Here is a 7,347-nt window from a genome sequence, read left to right as displayed (position 1 = left end):
ATCAGAGGGGTGCATCTGGATATCACAATATTAGGAAGCAGAGGGCATGAGAATGTCTCTGTAAGAGGACGGAAGTGAAGCCTGGAGGTAATCCTAGCAAGAGGACTGTGTGGGGAAAGCACAGGCTCTGAGAGGAGCACACCTTACCTGGGACTCCGGTCCCTACAGACCAACCTTGCATTCCTGACACTTGCTGGAACTCTCCGAACCCCAGTTTTCCCAACTATAACATAAAATGTAATACTGTCTTATAAAGTTTCACAGAATAATTATTATCCTTAATTATCCACTAATTCATCCAATAATTATCACATATGCATACATAGACATTCAGTTACCTTTTGTTGAATGATAGCGAAGGAGGCAGAGAGAGGGAAAGAGGAAGGAAGGGAGGAAGGGAGGAAGAGGGGAAGGAGGGAAAGGCAGGCCAGGATTGTCTTTGACAGTTTATCTCAGTGCTTCTGTGATTGTAAGCATCAGAAATTCTCTCCCCTCACCTCCCCTTCTTAAGCCTTACCTTTGGAATGTAGTAATTTTTAAATATATTTGTGGGTGTTGCATGGGGTAAGCTTGTGGGCAGAATGTTAGCAAATCTTTGTACTTCATGACTGACAGCATCTGTGTGTGGCATTTGAGTTTGGTGTGCAAGTCAAGGTTGGGCCGATCGCGCAACTTTGGTGACCTCATTGTGGACCTTTTCTGGTTAAAATGGAATTAAACTGTTTAGAGTCTGAGCTGGGAGTGGGTGTTGGAACAGTCTTCCCCATTTTCTTTACTCGTGGAAATCAAACCCAGTGTTCTTCCAATTTTGGTTCATTTTTTGTCTGCACTGCTTCCACCCCTCGGCCTCTATTCCTATGCATGTTGTGATGCCTTCAGAGCATCTCAGGATGCTTAAAGAGCAAAATTTACTTTCTTATATCAAAGGGAAACTAAAGATACAGACTATCCTCAAGGTACAGATTACAGGTTACCCTCTGTGGTTATAAAATTCTGCATTTATCCAGTCCAAAATATTTCTGGTTTCCCTCTTTCATGGTTATAAAATTCTGCGTTTGTCCAGTCCAAGATATTTCTGGTATCTCTCTTTCAGACAATACTCAGAATCTTAGGAGACTTACTCTGGACCTCAGGACATATCACTAGCAAAATTCCCCAGGGCAACGTGGAGGCTGTGGTCTCTGTACCTGTTGTGAACAGATTATTAACAAGTGCCACCAAATTTTCATCACTGAAATGGTCAGCAAATGTGTCATTCTCCTGAAAGAGTAAACTGAACCAGCGATGACATAATTTTGTAATGGATAACCATAACAGGTACCTTATCATTGATTTAAAAAACAAAGCATTATGTTTTCTCATCAATTGAATGGAGTTTTAAAATTATACAAATATTGTGAAGAATTTTAGGATAAAGCACATTCTAGAATATAGAATTCTGAAAATGAGCAAGGCTGTTTCCCACTTGGAAGTTTGGAAATTAGTTTTAATTGAGTGATTATAATATTGCCAGCACTGTTTCTTAAACAAATTTTAATTAAATAATTTTTCTCTGGTTTGCCAATTTAAATGTTTCTCAAGACTGAGAAATAATATTAATTCTAAAAACTAACACCTGTGAGATCTTCTATATGTTTTGTTTTTTTCAGAAAGTGATATAAAATGTGGTGGGGAATATTCAAGAATGTAAAATGTAATAAATAGCATTATTTGGAGTGTACAAGTTAGCAGTAACTTGAGTAAAGTCATCTTTCTTCTTCAAAAGAAGTGTTTTTCTTTTCTTTTTTTTTTTTTTTTTTGAGACGGAGTCTCGCTCTGTCGCCCAGGCTGGAGTGCAGTGGCCGGATCTCAGCTCACTGCAAGCTCCGCCTCCCGGGTTTACGCCCTTCTCCTGCCTCAGCCTCTCGAATAGCTGGGACTACAGGCGCCTGCCACCTCGCCAGGCTAGTTTTTTGTATTTTTTTAGTAGAGACGGGGTTTCACCGTGTTAGCCAGGATGGTCTCGATCTCCTGACCTCGTGATCCGCCCGCCTCGGCCTCCCAGAGTGCTGGGATTACAGGCTTGAGCCACCGCGCCCGGCCAAGAAGTGTTTTTCCTTCAGATGCTATTAAACTAAATGACAAACAATAGGCTATGGAAACTTCTAAAGAAAAAAACATCACTTCCTGCTGTGTGACCAAAAAGGCATCAGTGAAACTTCTTGGATCATTTTTGTCAAGTTTATGACAGTGATCTAGGAAGATAATCCTTATAAAAGAAAACAATTCATCTCTATTTCTGAATACTGTCTTATGACTTTTTAGGAGAACCCCCCAAAAAGAAACATATTGAAAAGCTAAAAGAATAATTTAAAAAAGTAATTAAATATACATAGGTACAACGTGTGACAATACAAAGAACATTATTTCTGAAAGGATTATAGAAATAGCACCTTGGATTTTACTTCAACTATTAGGTTGGAGCAAAACTGCAGTTACTTTTGCACCAACCTAATAGCAGTGGCAGACTGAACTAGATGAGATTTCCTCAATTTTTGGAATTAACTAACTTACAATGAATATTGATATGGCTTACACTAAGTTCTATGTACCCAGAGTGTTTCGTATGTTATTCCTGTGGCAATAGCTCTAAATTAGAGGTTAGATGGGGCATGAAAATAGTATTGGCTTTATGTTAAGAGCTACAAATCCAAGTGTTTTTCTTACAAAATCTTGAGTGATTGCAGGTGAATAATCAAACTAATTTAGTTCTACCTAACACAATAATCTTACCACTAATGTCTTCTGTAAGATCACAAAAACTGAAACACTTATAATAGACTTACTATTCATAGGTACTATAGAGCAGCACCACTTAATCTAATATTCACTGATTCTTAAAAAGTTCAGGAAGGACTTTATTGTTTGCTAAATTTTGCGTTTGTTAATATATTCATTTTTGGGGAGATAGGGTCTATATACTTAGTCATATTTAATCATATTCTCAAAGGAGTTCATGAGCCTCCAAATGATTTAATAAACCAGACATAAAATGTCCTATCTAAAATTAAACAGTATAATTGTCTGTTTCAGGGTTCCCAAGCACCTGTATTTAGAGTAAGTCTATATTTATAGTAACAGAACCTAAAGTATTACAAAGTGAGGTAATATGGTTGTCAGTGGTGCTATTCAAAATGAAAACTATTTGAGAAGGCTCTTTTCCCTCCTACATTCTAGAAGATAGTGACTTTATCACTCACAATGATAAAATATTGAATTTTAGCACTATTGTGAACTTCTGTAGCTCAGAATAAATCCTAAGGTTTTATTTAGCACTTATGGTTTTTTGTACTTGGTAGTTGTTGGGGATCAGAAAACAATACCCCAAAATGAAGGCCTCAGAAGCAGCCTCAGAGGCATAAGTTTTTCTCTGACCTTCTCCTATCAGTCCCCTTCTCCCTTGAGCCTAGCCATAGAAACTAGAACCACTTTTCCCCAAAGCCAGAGCATCTCAGGATGCTTGAAGAGCAAAATCTATTTTTTTTTTTTTTTTGGTGCCCTGTCACTCACGCTGGAGTGCAGTGGCATGATCTTGGGTTCGAGCGATTCTTGTGCCTCAGACTCACGAGTAGCTGGGATTACAGGTGCACACCATCATGCCTGGCTAATTTTTGTATTTTTAGTAGAGATGGGTTTTGCCATGTTGGCCAGGCTGGTTTTGAACTCCTGACCTCAGGTAATACACCCACCTCGGCCTCCCAAAGTGCTGGGATTATAGGCATGAGCTACCGCACCCGGCCCAAAATCTACTTTTGATGGGAGAATTATCAGATGTGTTAACCAAACAAGCCCTAAACCTACAAATATTACTCAAATTTTCCCTTTTCCTTTCTGTGTAAAAGCTAGCCATAAGGAAATAATTTGACTCATCTTGTTTGACCGTAGGTCATAATACTCCCATTCTAGAGAGGGTCCTGCCCATACCCAGAAAGAAGGAATGCTGCTCAGAGACACCAAGAGTCTAGAGAGACAGGCCTGCTGGGTTTCCCCACTCCATCTATTAGCATTAGAGCACACTCTTATTGTATCTCTCTAATTTATTGAACATAAGCATAAAAATGGACAATTTCTCCTGTGTCTTTGGGTCTTCTTTCTGAAGGCACCAGTGTATACATGTTTATGCCTTTTCTCCACATAATCTAGTTTTTTTAGGGTTGATTTTTCAGCAAACCTTCAGAGAGCCAAAAGGAAATTTTCCCTTGGCCCATACATAAATCGTACTTTTTACTTCATAAAATTCACTCTCCTCAGTGACCTCTATTGAGTGTTCCTTATTCACTCATTGCCTTTACCACATTCTGTGCATAACTAGCAGTATAAGTAGAAGGTAGGTAGCCAGAATTGTAAGAACTTACATGTGATATTGTTGGGATTCATAATCCCTGTATGATAAGTTACTTGATGTAGTATTTTATGATGCGAGAATTAGCAGATGTGTTAGCCAAATAAGCATGTCACATCTGTGTACTCAGAATGTTCCAAACAAGTATACATTTGTGAAATAGCAATTCTCTAATACTTTTTCATAGTCAGTTTTAACAATCAAGTGTCCCTCAGAGAAATTAAAAGTGAATAACTATGATACAGTTTACTGCAATTCTAAGACCTCCAATGAGTTTCACATTTTCACCAATCAAGGCTAAGAGTCTCAGGAACTGGGAGTCTTGTAGTCAAACCATTTTCCAGGCAACACTAACACAATGATGTTAACAACAGAAGCATTCATTATTGTTTTCATTTCAAAGGACTTTCCTACAAGATAATTCATTAATCAAGTTAGGAATATTAGCATATATAGTATTAAATCAGTTCTAGACTGATTGGGACAGATTGTCAAGGAAATAATTTTATAAAAGAAAGGGATTATTGATGACTATGATTTTCAAGGAAGAGATGAGACTTGAACAGGCCTTGAAAAATACCCAGAATTTGTTCAGAAGATTGCCACGAGGAAAATTAAAACTATATGTCAAAGGAAACCTGCATTTGAGGGTGGTTTCCCCCATGTTATTTTTGTGCCAGGTGAGGGCATTTTAGTGCCTGTGTAGTGTGTGTGTCTGTGTGTTTGCAGCTTCTGTGTGTGTGTGTGAATGCATACATGTGTGTTTGGGAGTGGATGGGTAATGCATAATATCTGGGAAAATGTCACTTCAACCTAATAGGCTGCATTCAAGTTTAAAATAGGACATCTAGATGATTAAAATGGTTTCATTTAAAAAAAAAAAAAAAAAAAAAAACTTCATCCAGGGCAGTTCCCTGCTTCAGTTTCCTCTGTTACTGCATTGTGTTTTTCTCAGCATCATTAAAGACTGCTTAGATTACTTAACATATATCAGTGAATGGGGATACATTTGTAAGTGAAGAGTATTGTAGTTGCTAAGATTTCCTCTTAAAATCATCACCCAGCTGGGCACAGCGGCTCACACCTGTAATTCCAGCGCTTTGGGAGGCCAAGGCGTGTAGATCATTTGAGGTCAGGAGTTTGAGACCAGCCTGACCAATATAGCAAAACCCCGTGTCTACTAAAAATGCAAAAAATTAGCTGAGCATGGTAGCACATACCTGTAATCCCAGCTACTCTGGAGGCTGAACAGGAGAATCACTTTAACCCGGGAGGCCGAGGTTGCAGTTAGCTGAGATCACATCACTGCACTCCAGTCTGGACGACAGAGTAGAATTCTAAAAGAAAGAAGGAAAGGAAGGAAGGAAGGGAGGGAGGGAGGGAGGGAGGGTCACTGCCCATCTTAAATGTGGAGGCTGAAAGCCTAGGGGATGTCTAATGGACAATACGTTTTCTTTTTCAATACAAATGGGAGAGCTTGGGGGAAACTGTGTAAACCGAGCCCTGAGGAATTAATGTGCATTAGGAGTTTAATGTTGGGGGAGGAATTGTCATTTTTGTGTATATAATTCCTCCAGACAGCCAAGAGCCACTCTTCCTAAACATACAGATACTGCTAATTTAACACATGAGTTCTTGAGTCCTTTGTTTCTCATCTCCTTGTGTTTCCAGGTTGTCTACCTTTGATCATTTCACTTCATATTAATTCCTGCATCAGTATAGATAATATTCAAATTAGCTCATTTTGAATAAGGAATGAGCTCAGTTTAATGAGGAAATGAGTAAAACTCTTGACATTAAAAATGAGATTTTTAGATTGTTCATCCCATATATTGCAAAAAATAATATGGCATTTGATATAGTTTGGTTGTGTTCCCACCCAAATCTCATCTAGAATTGTAGTTCCTATAATCTCCATGTGTCATGAAAGGGACTCAGTGGGAGGTAATTGAATCATGAGTGTGGTTTCCCCCATGTTATTTTGTGATAGTAAGTTCTCATGAGATCTCAGGGTTTTATAGGGGGCATCCCCCTTTACTCTACTCTCATTCTTCTCTCTCCTGCTGTCTGGTGAGGAAGGATGTGTTTGCTTTCCCTTCCAACATGATTGTAAGTTTCCTGAGGCCTCCCCAGTCATGCTTAACTGTGAGTCAATTAAACCTCTTTCGTTTATAAATTACCCAGTCTCAGGTCTTGGGTGTTTTTTCATAGCAGCGTGAGAATGGACTAATACAGAATTAATTCCCATTTATTATTGAAAAGGACCAGAAACACACTCGTTACTGAGGAATTGTTCTAGATTAAAGGAAGCAAAAGAAACATGACAACTGAATGCAATCATAATTTAAGATTTCCTTTTGTTCTTAAAAATACTATTGGGACAATGGCAACATCTGCATAAGGTCTGCAGATTAGATGATAATATGTCAATGCTAGTTTTCTGATTTTTGAGAACTGTGTTGTGTTTATGTAGGAGGAAGTTTTTACTTTTTGTAAAGAAATATTAAAGCATATAGGAATAAAGGCAAAGTATTTCTTCAAAGTATTCTTAAACAGTTCAGAAAAAATAATATAGATTATATAGGTACATACATAGACCAAGAGTGAGAGAGCGTGAGAAAGAGAGAGACAGAACATGTACAAATGTAAAATGCTGATGTGGAGGATATTGGAGAAGAATAGAATGGTAGTTGGGAATTATTTGTATATTCTTGGAATTTTTCTATAAGCCTGAAATTATTATTATCTTGACAAAATAAATAATTAAAATATATCCTTTGTTGACTTATTTCTCATGAAAAATAAGACATGGTTTTATTTACCCTACACACCTCTGTGAAACTCAGAGTTCTGTATGAGATTCTGGCATTCCTCTATAATTGTGTCTTCTATGATCCACTCGTCCATTCCAAAATTTTGTAAGGGGGTCAGACTGAACCATCTCATAGTTTTCCAGGTTTCACCAT

This window comes from Macaca mulatta, chromosome 4, assembly GCF_049350105.2.
Source record: "Macaca mulatta isolate MMU2019108-1 chromosome 4, T2T-MMU8v2.0, whole genome shotgun sequence".
Classification (NCBI taxonomy): Eukaryota; Metazoa; Chordata; class Mammalia; order Primates; family Cercopithecidae; genus Macaca; species Macaca mulatta.
Note: the sequence above shows the minus strand (reverse complement) of the source record.